The sequence below is a fragment of the Tenrec ecaudatus genome, chromosome 9, assembly GCF_050624435.1.
Source record: "Tenrec ecaudatus isolate mTenEca1 chromosome 9, mTenEca1.hap1, whole genome shotgun sequence".
In the NCBI taxonomy this organism is placed as follows: Eukaryota; Metazoa; Chordata; class Mammalia; order Afrosoricida; family Tenrecidae; genus Tenrec; species Tenrec ecaudatus.
The window spans coordinates 269,250-286,280 of NC_134538.1; the positions used below are offsets into that span (position 1 = coordinate 269,250).

At 58.6% G+C, this 17,031-nt stretch overlaps 1 pseudogene; it reads right to left on the minus strand.

Annotated features, from left to right (window-relative positions):
- Positions 1-137: 137 nt before the first annotated feature.
- LOC142457030 (putative GTP-binding protein 6) lies at positions 138-16,770 on the minus strand (annotated as a pseudogene).
- Positions 16,771-17,031: the final 261 nt, after the last annotated feature.

Here is a 17,031-nt window from a genome sequence, read left to right on the forward strand (position 1 = left end):
ACCCACTGGTGCCGGGCCTCTGCCCCAGGTAAGCCGCCTGGTACCCATCTTTGCTGTCCCAGGTGGGCCCCCTTGTGCCCAGTCTCTGCCCCAAATGCCTGGGTAGTCCTCTGATAATCCCAGCTGAGCCCCCTCATTCACTGCATGGCTGGCCTCCAAGGGGCTGTTTTCAGCTCACAAACCACATCCACCAGGGTGGCAGTGAGGGAGGCGACAAGCTCATTGGGCAGCTGGGAGGGGAAGCCGATGGTGTCCACGTACAGCACGGTCAGGTGCGAAGGCAGGGAGCCCGTATAGGCCGTCGTGTCCAGGGTGGCAAACAGCTGGTTCCAAGGCTGTGTGGCTGTGTCTCCTGTAAAGGCCTGGATCAGGCTGGTTTTCACTGGAGAAGGAGCGGCAGGGCAGAGGTCACATGTGCAGAGCTTAGCCCAAGAAGCTAGCCCCCATCTCTGCTGGTGCAGTGGGCTGTTGAGGCTGAGCCTGGGACACCCCACACGGGCAGTTGTCAGGGCCTCAACCCTTCTCCCTGCACATCCTTGGAAGCGAAGCTGGCGGACCATTCTTGGAGCTGGCTCCAAGAGTAACCGTCTCTCCTCCCCACCGGCAATGGCTGGACAATGAGATTCAGGGAGAACATGCCAGCAGTGGAAAATCCCGGCAACCGCGACCACAACGCCTTCCCAAAGGGAGCCTCCTCAGCCTCTCCTTGAAAAACCCACCACTCTCCTCGCTGTGCGTGACTTCCCTGGGCTACCTGCTAGACCACAGAACCTCATCCAGGAGCTGCTTTTCTAATAAAGAGCTGGGACAGCCTCGTAACTTTTTCTGTTTGTCCTCGTGCCTGTTTGTCTTTCTCACAAATGTGCCCTGTCCTAGAGGGTACAGGCTGCTGTGAGCCAGCACCGGTGCCGCGGGGACAAAGGGTTTGGCTTTTGTAGTGGGAACTTGCTCCCGAAACACCCCAGCGAAGTCGAATTCACTGTGGTATCTGTGAACCAATAACCAATCTGCTCACGGGGTCCATCCAATCTACAGCGATCCCATGAACGCCTCTAACCCTGTCCACAGGGTCAGACCCAGACTGAACCCATGCAGGATTCTAACCCTGTCCATAGGGCCAGTGTGACCCAGACTGACCCCATGCAGGCCTCTAACCCTGTCCACAGGGTCTGTCAGACCCAGACTGACCCCATGCAGGCCTCTAACCCTGTCCACAGGGTCTGTCATACCCACACTGAACCCATGCAGGATTCTAACCCTGTCCACAGATCCAGTGTGACCCAGACTGACCCCATGCAGGATTCTAACCCTGTCCACAGAGTCAGAGTGACCCAGACTGACCCCATACAGGCCTCTAACCCTGTCCACAGAGCCAGTGTGACCCAGACTGACCCCAAGTAGGATTCTAACCCTGCCATAGGGGCTAGTCCCACACAGACTGATCCTATACAGGGCTTCTAAACCTGTCACTGTTCACAGAAGCAGAGAGCCTCATCTTCCTCCGGAGAAGTGGCTGGTGGGTTTGAACTGCTGCCCCTATAGTGGGCAGCCCTGCGCTGACCTCACAGCACCACAAGGGACCCTCCTGAAATGGACACAGAAAGAAAACCCCCATGGGCAGTGAGTTCGTCACAACTGTGACCCGAGGGTCAGGATAGAACCTTCCTGTGGGTTTTCCGAGACTGTCAGTCTTCACGGGAGCAAACGGTACAGCTCCTTTGGAGAAGCTGGTGGTTTGAAGCACTGACGTGGTGGTGAGGGGTCCACAGCGACCCGCTGTACCCACTGGCTACTGAGGAGTTTCGTGGCAGCTGACGGGCGTGGAGGCCTGCTGGTGCCACAGGCAGCCCACGTGCCCGGTGTGGCAATTGCTGTCATGGGGGAGGCTGGCCCAGCCCAGGGTGACATCACCCCACCGACAGGCCTCCAGCCTGCACTGTCCCGGGCCAGGTCAACCAGCTGGCTGAGGCCCACGGGATGGTCAGGGGCTGATGTGTGCATGCAGTGTCCAGCCTTGCTTCCCAGTCCGTCTCAGTCGGGACGCCCCACCGAAGCAGGGCCACCTGACTGACGGGCGGACGGGGACTGCTTGTGAGGTGCCGTCAGGGAATGGTTCCCATGGGCGCTTCAGGAAGCGGATGGTCCTAGCACTAACCCACCAAGGCCTGAGGAAGCACCACTGTGGGGATGACCCATCCTGACCACTGACCACAGTCGCTGTGGACCACAGGTCACTCCTCGCCAGTCTGTGTGCCCACGTCTGTGGGAAGCCGCAGCTCTCGCGAGATGTGGGAAGCCGCAGCTCTCATCGCCATTACAAGATGGCGCCGGGCAGTCAGGGCGGTGCCCAGTTAAGTGGTAAACAACCACTTAGAGCATGCGCACTGCTTAGATGACGTAGTCACAACTCCGCCCTGGAGTATGCAAACGAGGGTTCTGGCAGACGCACCTATCACAAACGAGGGTTCTGGTGAACGCACCAATCAATGCACAGCACGTCCCCACAGAGCGTATATAAGCAGCAGCAGTTTGAGACTTCGGGGTCTTTTTCCGCATCTGAAAATTGAACCCGCATTAAACGCCTGTGGAAGAATCCTGTTGTGGTGCGTCTTTTCTTGCTGGCGAGACCTGGTGCGCGACACACACGTCCTCTCATCATAGTCTCTGTGCCCACATCACCTCATCAGTCTGTGCCAATGTCCCCTCATCAGTCTCTGTACCCACGTTACCTCATCAGTGTCTGTTCCCACATCACTTCATCAGTCTGTGTGCTCACGTCCTCTCATCAGTCTGTGCCGAAGTCCCATCAGTCTCTGTGCCCACGTTACCTCATCAGTCTGAGTGCCCACATCCCCTCATCACAGTCTGTGTGCCCACGTCCCCTCATCAGTCTGCCCACATCACATCATCAGTCTGTGTGCCACGTCCACTCATCAGTCTGTGTGCCCACATCATCCGCTCATCAGTCTGTGTGCCCACGTCCCCTCATCAGTGTGCCCATGTCCACTCATCACATTATCTGTGCCCACATCCACTCCTCATCACTTTCTGCATGGCCATGTTTACTCATCACATTCTCTGTGCCCACATCACCTCTCAGTCTGTGTGTCCATGTCCTGTCCTCATCATGGTCTGTGTACCCACATTCCTTCATCACACTCTGTGTTCCGATGTCCCTTCATCACGGTCTGTGTGCCTACATCACCTCCTCATCACATTCTCTGTGCCCACATCACCTCCCCATCACTGTGTGCCCACATCCACTCATAAGTCTGTGTGTCCACATCACCTCATCACCGTCTGTGTGCCCATGTCCCCTCATCATTCTCTGTGCCCACATCACCTCCTGATCACAGTCTGTGTGCCCACATCATCTCACCAGTCTGTATGCCCACATCCCCTCCTCACCAGTCTGTGTGCCCACATCTTCATCACCACAGTCTGTGTGCCAATGTGCCCTCTTCACCACAATCTGTGTGCCCACATCACCTCGAGATCAGTCTGTGTGCCCACATCACCTCCTGATCACAGTCTGTGTGCCCACATCACCTGCTCATTACCATCTGTGTACCCACATTACCTCACCAGTCTGTGTGACCACATCCCTTCATCACCACAGTATGTGTGCCACGTTGCTTCATCACCAGTCTGTGTGCCCATGTCCTCTCCTCACCAGTCTGTGTGTCCACATCCCCTCCTCACCACAATGTGTGCCCACATTACCTGCTCATTACCGTCTGTGTATCCACATTCCCTCACCAGTCTGTGTGCCCATGTCGACCCCTCAGTCTTTATTCCCCCACATCCACCCCCGCCATCTGGGCAGCCCTCCTCATGCCCTAGTTTCTCACTACAGTTTGTGTACCCCATGACGGCGACCGTGGGGAGCTCGCGGCCCTGCAGCTGCTGGCATAGCAGTCTCCGTTTGGTGACAAGGTTCTGAAGCGCCTCCTTGATCCATGCCTCCCTGTCCTTCAGCAGATGCTACTGCACTTGCAAGAACGTCTCCCCTGCAGCGCCCGGTGGAGGGTGGGGTGAGCGTGGCATCTGCGCCTGTGTGCATGACGTAATCCCAGGGTGGGGATAAGAATGGGACCCTGGGCCTGCATGAGAGCCGTAAGCATGGAAGCCATGAACGACGTCATCCCAGGGCGAGGGTGGGGGAACCATCCAGGGTATGTTCGGTGCCACCAAGTTCACATCACAACAGTGTCCTGAACTCACCCTGGAGTAGGGGTGCCCATATCCTACAGGAGTGGTGTCCTTCTAACAAAGGAGGTGGGACACAGAGGGGAGATGGCCACGTAGAGACGGAGGCACAGGTTGGAGAGATGCGTACACAAGCTCAGGATTGTCCAGGGCCCCCAGGAGCTGGGAGAGACCACGAGGAAGGATCCTCCCCTGGAAGCCTCCTGAGGGAGCCCAGCCCTGCCCACCCCTGAACCTCCTCAGACTCTGGGTCACCAGATCTGGGAGACAATGTTGTTACCTCACTCCTCTGATTTCAGTCCCCTTGCTGTGTCCCTCTGGACACACAGGCCCTGAGGTGTGAACATGCCACAGGAACCCCGAGTCACCTGCACACCCACCCTCCTAGGCGTCTCGCAAGGTCCCCCTCCCTGACTCCCAAAGGGCAGGCCATGAGCACGGCCCCCACCCCACCCCGGGGCCAAGAAGCAGCACACGCACCTGAGGCCATGACGTAGCGAGAGCCCCCACCTTGTCGGTCTAGTGGGGATGGGTCCTTCTTCGGGTCGGACCTGGTACATAAACAGGAGGGCATATTGGCTGGTCATCCCCTCCCCACCCATCACATGCTGCCCCTGTGTCCCACCTGCTGACACTGTCTGCAATGGCATCTGCTGGGCAGCCTCCTCGAGGTGCATCACAGACGAGGGCACCAGGCCAGGAATCTGCCACAGCACCCACAGGGTGCTCAGCAGTGAGGGTCAGCGGTCCACCCTAGGGCTTACTGCTGCCCAACACTGTCTTCTGCTGTCCATGATACACCACTGCCCCACACTGTCCTCTAGTGTCCATGACTCATCACAGTCACACTGTCCTCTAGTGTCCATGATCCTCTGTTGTCTGTGCTGTGTCAGGGTGGGAGGTGACAAAGGCTGCCAGCATCCACCTGAGCAGGGGGATCTCAGAGTCTCAGAGTCACTGAGGGACATGTGGTGAGGACTATAGTCCCCAATTTTAACAGAGGGAAGCTGGAAAGCTAGCATTCCCTGGTAGGAACGCCTCCACCTTGGTGAGTCAGAGATAAGTCCAAGTACAGCATCCTGCTTTAAATATCGTTCCCAGCAATTTCCCTGACCAGCTATGCTGCCTTAAAGTGAGCACAGGTTTGATTTTAGGTCCTTACAGTAGCAGACACCCTGTTGCTACCTCTTCCTGCCCTGTCACCCAGTCCCACTCGCACCTTCCCCCAATGCAGTTCTGAGGTTTCCTCACCTGTGAGCTCAGGGACCTGACTGTTGGTGCCATCCACCTTGTGACTATATGTAACAATTGAACAAGCATGTCTTTTGGCTGCCTGTAAATATCCCAAGATAGTAAAGATGCTTCTCTCCCACTTCCAAATGGACCACCAAGAGGGGCTGAGGTGAGCATGCTACAATAAAATGTGTCTGACTCGTACACATTTAATCTCTCTTATCGTTCCAAATCTCTGCGACTTTACTGTAATCTTCATATGTTATAACCGTACAATTGGGCCTACTGACCCTTCGGTTGTCAGAAATTGGTTTCCTCTAACGAGAGTCTACCTGTGCAGGGGGAATCCCACAGTCTACCTGTGCAGGGGGATCTCAGCCAGGGCCAGCTGCAGCCAGGCCTCCTTGGGGCAGGCACAGCAGCTGAGGATGTACATCACAATGGTGAAGCATTCAAACACCTGCAAGCCCCAGGCCGCCTCCAGCTCCTTCTGCAAGGGCCAAGAGGGGAGCATCTGAGGACACAGCTGGGCACCGAACAAACCTGAGCATGTGGCAACCACCTGGGCAGATGTACAGGTGGGTGCTCAGCACACCTGTGCAGGGGGCATGGTTGAGGACATGAACACCTGGCCAAGTACACATCTGAGCAGGGAACAACCCTGGAACATGATACACAACTGAGCAGGCGGCAAACCTGGTCGATGCAAATCTAGGCAGAGAATGCACCTGCACACCTGGGCAGGCATACACACCTGAGTAGGTGACACACAGGCAGATCACACCTGGGCAGGAATACACACCTGTGTAGGTGACGCACAGGCCAACCACACCTGGGCAGGTGGCCGTGGATAAAGTGGGGCTATCCCTCTGTTTGTCCCTAACTCGATCGTCCTGCGGCAGGCTCTTCCCCCCCACCTGTGTCAATGGTCACACCTGGTAGCTGCAGGTGCTCGGCCCGGGTGTGTGAGTACCTTTTGTCAGGAGACATCCTCTCCACATTCAGGAAGACAGACGTGACTTCTGGGGAGCCACGGAGCACCTCTAACGGAAGAGGACGTCACAGGAGTCTGGTGCCCTCACACACCTGCCCTAGAAGTCATTCTGAGGACAGTGGGGTGCCTCAGGGGTGCACAGGACAGCCACACAGTGGTCAGAGGGGGGGGTCTGGGGTCTCCTTGCAGGTGTGTGACCCCTCACAGCCCTGTCAGTGCAGGCAGATTATTGGCAGTCTGTCTGACGGGGCTTGGGGAGGGGGGCTATGCCGCAGGTACGATGGTGAAGAGACCCACGTGTCTGAGGACAGCAGGGGCCCTGGACCCAGCATGGCGAGTGGGGCAACAGGTGTCGAGGGGGCGCCTGCCCAGGGGCTGTGGGTGCATGGCAGCAGGTCCCACCTCTACGTCTGAGGTTCAGAGCTAAAAGCCCTGGGCTTCTTCAGGGGGTGGGCTGCAGCCTATGCCAATATTGGAAGGGCTTGCCAGCTGTGGGGTGGGCAGGTAAGGGAAGAGGGGTCTGCGCCGCCCACCTCCATAATGCACCCACCTGTCAGCTGCTCCAAGTTGCCTCAGCCAAAGATCAACCGGCTGTCGGGCGGCTTCGTGGGCACCACCAGGCTCTCCACCACTGACCAGCTGTCCAGCGTGTGCACCAGAGACCCACTCAGCCACCGGCCACTAGGCCTGAGGCAAATGCGGAGCCAAAAACAAACCCCAGGGCCCCGCCCGCCTCTGGTTGCCCCGCCCCGAAACCCCGACCCTCCAGAGCCCAGGACATTCCGAGGCCACGCCTCCCCGCTCCTAACCCCAGAAGTCTAACGTCGGAGGCCCCGCCCTGAGTATTAGGCCCGCCCCCGGGAACTCGCCCTGCCCCTTCCGGTCCGCGTGGGCTTCCACGGGACCCACTCACTGTCCGGGTGGAGCGGGCACGCGCGCGCGGGGCGTCGGCCGGCAGCCAGCACCTCTTCCTCGCCCCGCTCCTCCTCTCCTTCCGAGTCTTCTGGCTCCTCTCCCCGGGCTCCTGCATGCACGCCGCACGCGCCTCCCGTCCACCACCCCCGCGGACCCCGCCTGGAGCGGGGGACTGAAGGCAGAGGGGCGGGGCGGCCGTGAGTCTCGCGAGAGAACTGGAGCCCACCGTGGAGGGCAGCCCGGAGGGTCATAATTCACTTTTCGCCGCCGGGGGCGGGGCTTCTGCCGAGTCTCCATTGGTGGCACCGGGTCACGTGTTCTCTGAAGCTGCAGCCCAGCCAGGCGGCCCTGATCTAGACGTGGCGGCTCAGTGGATGCCGTCTTCCCTAGGAGCCCAGCTTGGGGTTCCTGACTGCGGGGCATCTCAGGATTCCTGGCGGGGCAGCAATTAAGTGCTCACCCGCTGACTGACCGTCATTTGTTCAAGCCCGCCAACAGTGCCACTGAAGCAAGACCAGGTGATCACCAGCCTTAAAGGTGACACTCTGTGGTGTCACGTGGGGTGTCTGTGAGTAGGAAGGGACTCGAGGCACCTGACCACAAAACGAGCTGTGCACCCACCCTGGTCCCTTCCGGAGCCCTATTAGCACCGTGGTTAAGCGCTGTAAACGGAAAAACCAGCGGCTTGAAGCCAAGGTGGGAGAAAAGACAGGCAGTCTGTTCTCCTCAAGATCCTCGAGCCGGTTCGCCTCAAAGCAACCTGATGTACAAAAGCACAAAACACGGCGGGGCTGCACTATCCTCACCAGCGTTAAGTTTGAGTCCATGGCTGCAGCCGTCTGTCTGCCCATCTGCTTGAGGGCCTTCCTCCTTTTCCCTGCCCCTCCACTTTACCAAGCAGGATGTCCTTCTCTGGGGGCTGGTCTCTCCCCACAGCATGTCCAAAGTACGTGAGACCATGTCTCACCATCTGATTGGAAGCCTGGGGCACCCCGTGGGGCAGTTCTCTGTAACAGGACCCACTGAGTCGGAATGAACTTGGAAGATTAGCAAGTCACAGACACCCATCCTCCCTTCAGGATACCTGGGAGCCCCAAGGTGGAAGATCTGAGGGCAGCTCAGGAAGAGCTTCCTGCCTCTGGTGCATAGTCTGGAAAACTCCATCCGTGTGGAGTCAGCTTTCCCTTTCATGAGTGACCAGCCCTGCTTCGAACTCGTTCCCCATAGAATAACTATGTTCCCTTCAAACTCACCTCTCCATTTGCATTAGGCCAAGGTAACTAGAGAAAATAATCCAGTGACACTCATGTGTGAGAGAGGTTTATATCAAGAACTAATTATGCATCAATAAAACATCCCAGCCCAGATCAAGTCCATAAGTCCAATACTAGTGAATAAGTACCTCTTCAGACTCATGCAGTCACATGCAATGATGCAGAATGCAGGAAGATCACAGGCCAGCTGGTGCAGAATCTTGTGGATCCAATAGCGGTGGACACATCTCCAGGGCTCCCTGAGGTCTTGTGGCTCATCAACAGGAAGGTGGAGGCAGAGAAGAAGAAGGGAAAGTTCCCGGGACCCTCCTTATGAGGAGGCCACGCCCCACAAGAAAGCGCCGTGAGGCTGTGATCTGATTGACAGGTAGACTCCACCCCTATCTTTCAAGTTCACAAGGAATGCTGTAATGCCCACACCACTCTCCAGAATAAAGGCTCGTTTGTTTACACTAATAGGAAAATAAGAGTTTATATTAATGCACTGCACTAATCCTGGAGAACAGAGAGACAATCCATTTATTTTTTAAGCAAAAGTAAGAAGATGTGTAGGGCCTGGCTGATGTGACTGTCATATGGGTTTACCAGAGAAATAAGAGCAATCTGTCTGGTCTTCCGCAACTTCAAATCCCTGAAGGAAAGAGTGTGTGTGTGTGTGTGTGTGTGTGTGTGTGTGTGTGTGTGTGTGGCGTGCCTTGAATCACGCTTTAGTCAATGCAATCCTGTAGCTACAGCAGTAGAACCATCACCACCTCTGCCACCCCCACTGCCCCCACAAAACTTACTAACTCAGCACCCTCTGTTTGAAGCAGATCAATCTCATCAAAAAGACAGAAGCATCGCATTGTCTTTGTCACGCTTAGGTTTTATTATTCACTGCCTGCCATCATACATATGGTGATATGGGGCTGAAGGTTCAAACATACACCCTCCGCGCAGGCCCTCTTCCTTTGTGAAGAGAGGGAGGGGCTGGCTGGCTGGCTGGCTGGCTGGCTGGCTGGCTGGCTGGCTGGCTGGCTGGCTGGCTGGCTGGCTGGCTGGCTGGCTGGCTGGCTGGCTGGCTGGCTGGCTGGCTGGCTGGCTGGCTGGCTGGCTGGCTGGCTGGCTGGCTGGCTGGCTGGCTGGCTGGCTGGCTGGCTGGCTGGCTGGCTGGCTGGCTGGCTGGCTGGCTGGCTGGCTGGCTGGCTGGCTGGCTGGCTGGCTGGCTGGCTGGCTGGCTGGCTGGCTGGCTGGCTGGCTGGCTGGCTGGCTGGCTGGCTGGCTGGCTGGCTGGCTGGCTGGCTGGCTGGCTGGCTGGCTGGCTGGCTGGCTGGCTGGCTGGCTGGCTGGCTGGCTGGCTGGCTGGCTGGCTGGCTGGCTGGCTGGCTGGCTGGCTGGCTGGCTGGCTGGCTGGCTGGCTGGCTGGCTGGCTGGCTGGCTGGCTGGCTGGCTGGCTGGCTGGCTGGCTGGCTGGCTGGCTGGCTGGCTGGCTGGCTGGCTGGCTGGCTGGCTGGCTGGCTGGCTGGCTGGCTGGCTGGCTGGCTGGCTGGCTGGCTGGCTGGCTGGCTGGCTGGCTGGCTGGCTGGCTGGCTGGCTGGCTGGCTGGCTGGCTGGCTGGCTGGCTGGCTGGCTGGCTGGCTGGCTGGCTGGCTGGCTGGCTGGCTGGCTGGCTGGCTGGCTGGCTGGCTGGCTGGCTGGCTGGCTGGCTGGCTGGCTGGCTGGCTGGCTGGCTGGCTGGCTGGCTGGCTGGCTGGCTGGCTGGCTGGCTGGCTGGCTGGCTGGCTGGCTGGCTGGCTGGCTGGCTGGCTGGCTGGCTGGCTGGCTGGCTGGCTGGCTGGCTGGCTGGCTGGCTGGCTGGCTGGCTGGCTGGCTGGCTGGCTGGCTGGCTGGCTGGCTGGCTGGCTGGCTGGCTGGCTGGCTGGCTGGCTGGCTGGCTGGCTGGCTGGCTGGCTGGCTGGCTGGCTGGCTGGCTGGCTGGCTGGCTGGCTGGCTGGCTGGCTGGCTGGCTGGCTGGCTGGCTGGCTGGCTGGCTGGCTGGCTGGCTGGCTGGCTGGCTGGCTGGCTGGCTGGCTGGCTGGCTGGCTGGCTGGCTGGCTGGCTGGCTGGCTGGCTGGCTGGCTGGCTGGCTGGCTGGCTGGCTGGCTGGCTGGCTGGCTGGCTGGCTGGCTGGCTGGCTGGCTGGCTGGCTGGCTGGCTGGCTGGCTGGCTGGCTGGCTGGCTGGCTGGCTGGCTGGCTGGCTGGCTGGCTGGCTGGCTGGCTGGCTGGCTGGCTGGCTGGCTGGCTGGCTGGCTGGCTGGCTGGCTGGCTGGCTGGCTGGCTGGCTGGCTGGCTGGCTGGCTGGCTGGCTGGCTGGCTGGCTGGCTGGCTGGCTGGCTGGCTGGCTGGCTGGCTGGCTGGCTGGCTGGCTGGCTGGCTGGCTGGCTGGCTGGCTGGCTGGCTGGCTGGCTGGCTGGCTGGCTGGCTGGCTGGCTGGCTGGCTGGCTGGCTGGCTGGCTGGCTGGCTGGCTGGCTGGCTGGCTGGCTGGCTGGCTGGCTGGCTGGCTGGCTGGCTGGCTGGCTGGCTGGCTGGCTGGCTGGCTGGCTGGCTGGCTGGCTGGCTGGCTGGCTGGCTGGCTGGCTGGCTGGCTGGCTGGCTGGCTGGCTGGCTGGCTGGCTGGCTGGCTGGCTGGCTGGCTGGCTGGCTGGCTGGCTGGCTGGCTGGCTGGCTGGCTGGCTGGCTGGCTGGCTGGCTGGCTGGCTGGCTGGCTGGCTGGCTGGCTGGCTGGCTGGCTGGCTGGCTGGCTGGCTGGCTGGCTGGCTGGCTGGCACAGAGACAGAGACAGAGACAGAGACAGAGACAGAGACAGAGACAGAGACAGAGACAGAGACAGAGACAGAGACAGAGACAGAGACAGAGACAGAGACAGAGACAGAGACAGAGACAGAGACAGAGACAGAGACAAACTTCGCGCAGGAGGGCCTTTTCTAGGCTCTCAGAGTGACTGGGAGTAGGAGGGAGCGGTGGTCGGTCCCACCGTGTGCGCCATAGCGCGCGCGCGCGGCCTAAGTGTCCACCTGACGGGACTCCCAGTGATTCCCCCTAGCGGCGACGAGGAGGACGACAGGATCTCTTTTAGGCAGCTGCTGGTCTACCCACCTCTAGGGTCTCGGGGCGGCCAGGGATTCCTGGGCCCTCCCCTGCCCTCCCCCCACCCCCCCCACCCCCCGCCGGCCTCGCCCGGGAACCCTATTCTCCTTTCCTGAGCTCCTCTCCGCCGCCCTGGTCGACCCAGGACGACCCAGGGACAGGAAGACAGGCGCGCCCGCGCGACTCTTGGGAGGGAGAGAGGGAGAGACGGAATGCACCCGGCTGGCACCCGCGCCTCCGCCGCGCGCCCGTCGCCTGGCGGGCAGAGGGGACACCCCGGGCGCGCTCACTGCGCAGCGCAGACAGAGGCCCCTCACATGGCAGACTGGGCCAAGGACGCACACCGGGCCACCAGGCGAGCGAGCAGGCAAGAGGACAAGACGGTTCCAACCTCCCCTCTCTCCCCGCCCTCGCGCCCCGTGTCTCAGAACGCCCGACCCGGGCACGCGAGGAAGCGAGCGACACAAACCTTGTGTCAAGGGCTGACTTTCACAATTAGGTCACAGCGATTGATTGTGCTGCCTGCCTGCCCCTTGCTACCTACCTCCCCACCTCCCCCCCCCTCACTTCCTACCTCCACCCTAACTCACACCACTGCCTACCTTCCTACCTGTCCACCTATCTCCTACTCTCATTTCCTACCTACCCCCATTACCTGCCCTAACTCTCCCCACTACCTCCCCTACCCCCCCTACCACACACAAAACTCAAAGTAATGTAACAGCTAATTTAGTCCCCAACGATGCACGGGGGAAGGGGGGGCGGCGGGAGAGCGCGGCTCAGCTTGAATCACTTCCATGAAATAGTTAACAATAGCCTGGAAATCCTTCTTCTTGCAAGGGCTGCTCCATCCAAGGTCAAGGAAGCAGACAGCCCAGTCTTCCAGAGAGCGATGCGCTTGGTCCAGCCGGAGGCAGCAGGCAGCCAGATGGGTCCCCGACGCTCAGCCAGATCACCGGATCCGACGGTCCCAAGCTCAAGCGAAGTGTACTATCGCACCAGCAGTATGGCAATGCACATCTGAAAGGGGGGGGGAACCTCAAGCTTTAGCGGCAGGATCCATGGGTTGGGTGGCCCCACACATAAGTCGTATACATTAGCTCACAATTGGAGACAGAGAACTAGCTAAGGCAGTCACACAGTGGGGCGACACCGCCACAGAGCGAGAGAGCGAGAGAGCCTGGCCTTGGAGAGCCGTTTATCTCTCTGCCCACCGGATCAAAACCACGACTTTATCACACCCCAACTGTTCTTATAGGCCAGGTTGGCACAGTAAGCCGATCACACCACCCAACATAGCACACTCGCCCCCGCACCCCCCCCCCAAGGTCCCCTCTCTCTCCCTTTCGTAGAGTGAAAGGAAAGCTTCTTTGCAACCTGAGGACTAACCCCCCCCTTCTCTCTCTCCCCCTCTTGTGGGCCTCTCAATGAAAACAAAAGCAAACAGCCGAGACAGTGGAGGAGATGCCTCCTGCAAGTCACATCCACCCTCCTGTTGGACATAAGGGCTTCGTCCCAACCTCTCTGCCTTGGGAACCTAATGAAAACGCCCCGCCCAGGGGGAAACTTCCCCAGGGCCACCTTGACATAATACAGACCTCGTTAATAGGCGCCGCTGAACTTTTACCCTGACCTGTGTTCTCAGAATACACTGTGTTGGCCAGGCGTCTTTTTCATCATGCACCCCCGCCCCACCCCCATCATAACACCCTTCACAGTTCTCCTCTGTCCCAAGAATATTCCCGGGTGGGCGGGTGAGGACAGCCCCCTACAACGAATTGTGGGTTCAATAGGCAAAATCGTACCGCTAAGACAGAGAGAGATGAAGAAAGTCCTATATAGAATGAGATGGGAATAACGGAGGCAGACACAGCTCAGGGGTAGCTTTCTCACCCTCAGCTTCACTTGGTGGTCTGCATGGACAGAGCTGGAGAGAAGACTTCGTCTACAGCTTACCAAGGCTTCTCTTTCTCTCAGGGCCAGGTCACCGCACACATCACAGGAAGGAAGGGGTCATAACACTAGGCATCAGCATGGAAAGAAGGGGGCCAGCTAGGGGTGTACGAGGGCAGTAGGAAGGGGAGGAACCAGAGTGACCGGGCAGAGACCCTAGACTCAACGGGACAGCCTAACCTTGCTCACTCTTGAGTGGGCTGGACCTCTACCACTACCACCCTGATCGGAAGGGAGCAGACCTTGCCTTACCTACCTACCTACCTACCTACCTACCTACCTACCTACCTACCTACCTACCTGTGGTGGGATAAACAGTGGTGTCTGTCTGCTTACTCTAGATGGCTGATCTCCCTGAGGGAGAATAACCCCAAACCTACCTTGGGTGACTGACCTTTCAGTGGGATATGCCTGGGGGAGACAACTCGGGAGAAAGCTTGGCTTCCCACATTCCCCACCCACCCGGCTGACGTACATTATTAACAGTGCCTCTTTGGCTTCTGCAGGGATCTTCGTGGACGTGGAAGAACACATCCATCCCTCCATCCCTCCCTACCACGCGGCGGTCCAGGCTGTGGCCCTACCTACCTTTATAAAAGCAGACACCTTACAAGAATATGAGGGGCTGCTGGGTTTGAGAACTGGCCACTTGGACTCTGAACTAGAACTCTACAGTCAGGGTTAGAGTGCTCGCTTGCTCACTCAAACCAGTTCAACCCCACGCTGGGAGGTGGACAGCAGTGAGCGTGTGAAGATAGAGATAAAGATTTAAATTTTTTAAAAAGAGAGAGCGCACGTGCAAGGGCAAGCCAGATTCTGCACCTCAGCCAGGCCCTCTTTCTCTGAGTAGAGAGCTGATGGATGGATGGATGGATGGATGGATGGATGGATGGATGGATGGATGGATAAGAGAGACTGACACAACACAGAGGCAGAGAGCAGTGAGCATGCGAAAATAGATTGATAGATGGGCGAGCCACATTCCACACCTCGGCTAGGCCCTTTGCTTTTGTGAAGAGAGGTGATGGATGGATGGATGGATGGATGGATGGATGGATGGATGGATGGATGGATGGATGGAAGGATGGAGACACACAGACAAACCCCACACAGGAGGGCCTTCCCCTCCCCTCTAGGCTATCAGAGCCACACACTCATAAGCCAATCTCTCATAAGCCATAAAACAGGCAGACAGAGAAACAGGATTCCACACCCCTGCTTTTCCCCATGCACCAACAAGCAGATAGCGGGAAGAGGGTAGGGGCCTGCAGACAGAGCGAGAGGAGCGGTCCCATTCGCCATGAATGTCCGTCCCTCGTCTGGCGTGGCTAAGGTCCAGCTCGGGAGAGCGCAACAGCACCACATCGATCAGGGGTGTGTTCAAGTCAAGTCACTCGAGGAGAGCAAAAGAATTTTTTTAAAGGCCCTGTCGGGTGCTGGAAGAGGTCAGGGAAGGAAAAAGGCCCAGTTTCTGCCTCCACCAGACCTGCCCAGGGCCACTGAAGGACAGCCGCCAAAAGGACACAGAGAGTGCCTGGCACTGGAGACTGAGCCCACAGGGCGTGGAAGGCACTCCGCTAAGCGTGGCATGGCTGCCCGGGATGCCTGCAGCGGGCAGAGGGCGCCGGGAGCACAGAAAACCCATCCGGCAAATCTCTCTGTGGGTCTCGCCACCCTCAAGGGCACCTGAGGCCAGAGGAGGCACCACAGGGTCGGGACACAGCTGGACTCGCAAGAGCCGGCGCACGGGCCTCAAAGTGGGCGACTCACGAGGGGATCGAAGGGACTGCGCCATGGGCCATTGGTAACCCAAAGGCGACCCAGGCAACCTACACACGTCCAGAGCATCAGACCGACCTCTTCAGTGAGGGCCACTGAAGATGAGTGTGTCAGTACCTATCTGGTGGCCCAAAATGACCGAGTTCATCAAAAGAAATAACACACCAGGAGATAGGGCGGTGGCGTCTCCCGAAGGGGCACCCCCCACCCAACCGCGTTTTAGGCCAAAGGCCGGTCACGTGACCCCATAGCACTCACTTCCGGAGGTCCAGGGACCCTCTGGTCAACCTCCCGAGAATAAAGGGGTGGGGGCGGGGAGGAGAGGGGCAGCGTGCCCTCACCCGACGCAGGCGCCGCACACTGGAGGTCCCGCACATCGGCGGGGCTGGCCACTGATGTGCAAGCATGTGTGAGGAACTTAGACATTTTTCTCAGGCTCTGCCTGAGGAGCCAGGGAAGTGGGTATTTAGGAAACAGTCTGGCTTCACAGAGGGCAGCGCCCATATCCAGCATAAGGACACCAGTTTCCTGGGCTCATTAGGCTCCAAGTTAGGACTTGGACAAATTCCCTCTGATGGTCTGAGTCTTCACCCTTGGACGGGTGGTCGCTAACGTTCCCTGGAACAGACCACCTGTCTGCTCAGTCGGGTGTGGTCCCCGAAGGCAGGTTCCCAGGAGCCATGGCTGCACAGTGATTACACACGTTGGGCTGCTCACCGTGTCTAAACCACCAGAAGCTTTGCGGGAGAAAGAACTTTCTACACCTGTGAAGAATTTTTCGGAAACTCACTGGAGCAGTTCCCTGAGCATGAATCCGCTAAGGGCCGGTCATTAGGAACTCACACGTGCGTTTTGTAATAATCAACCGCCGCCTCCCACGGGTCCGGCTTAACTAAAGGTGGGTCCAAGCACGTGCAGCGCATGCCAACTCTCGAGGCGACCAAGAGCCACCAGGACCGGTCTGAACCCCAGGTGGGTACTCAGATTCTCTGTAGTCTCCTCTGATGGTACCAGCACCAGTTGTGGCTGAGGCTCCTGAGTCCAGGTAGGGTTACAGTGAACTTCACGGGTCCCTCCAAAGGGCCTATAGCCATTGGGAGCGCCCTGTGCTGGTCGACCAAGACTGACGGACGGACAGGGACACTGGCGACAGAGGCGGCAGTGAAGCCCGCCAACCCGTAAGGCTGCAGGTACAACCTCGGGCCACCTCTCCAGGCCGACGTTCTGCCACCGCCGGGACAACCCAAGTGACGCCGCTGGCGTCCTGGAACTCTGGGGCCTGAGACACAGGTCGCTCTGGTCCCATCGCGTTGGCGACAGAGCTCCGGAGAGAAAGTGAAAGTGACCGCTAGGTGGCGGACGACAGGCGTGACAGGTGACATGGAGGATTTGGAAAATAGGAAAAATAAAATGTTTAAGATAAATATTAACTTAAACTAACAAAATTAAAAGAAATATAAGCTACAGGATTATGTAAAAAATATTTACGTGTAAAATTAAATATTCTATTAAGTTGAATATTTAAACTGGACATTGTTTTACATCAAATTTATTAAAATAAATTATA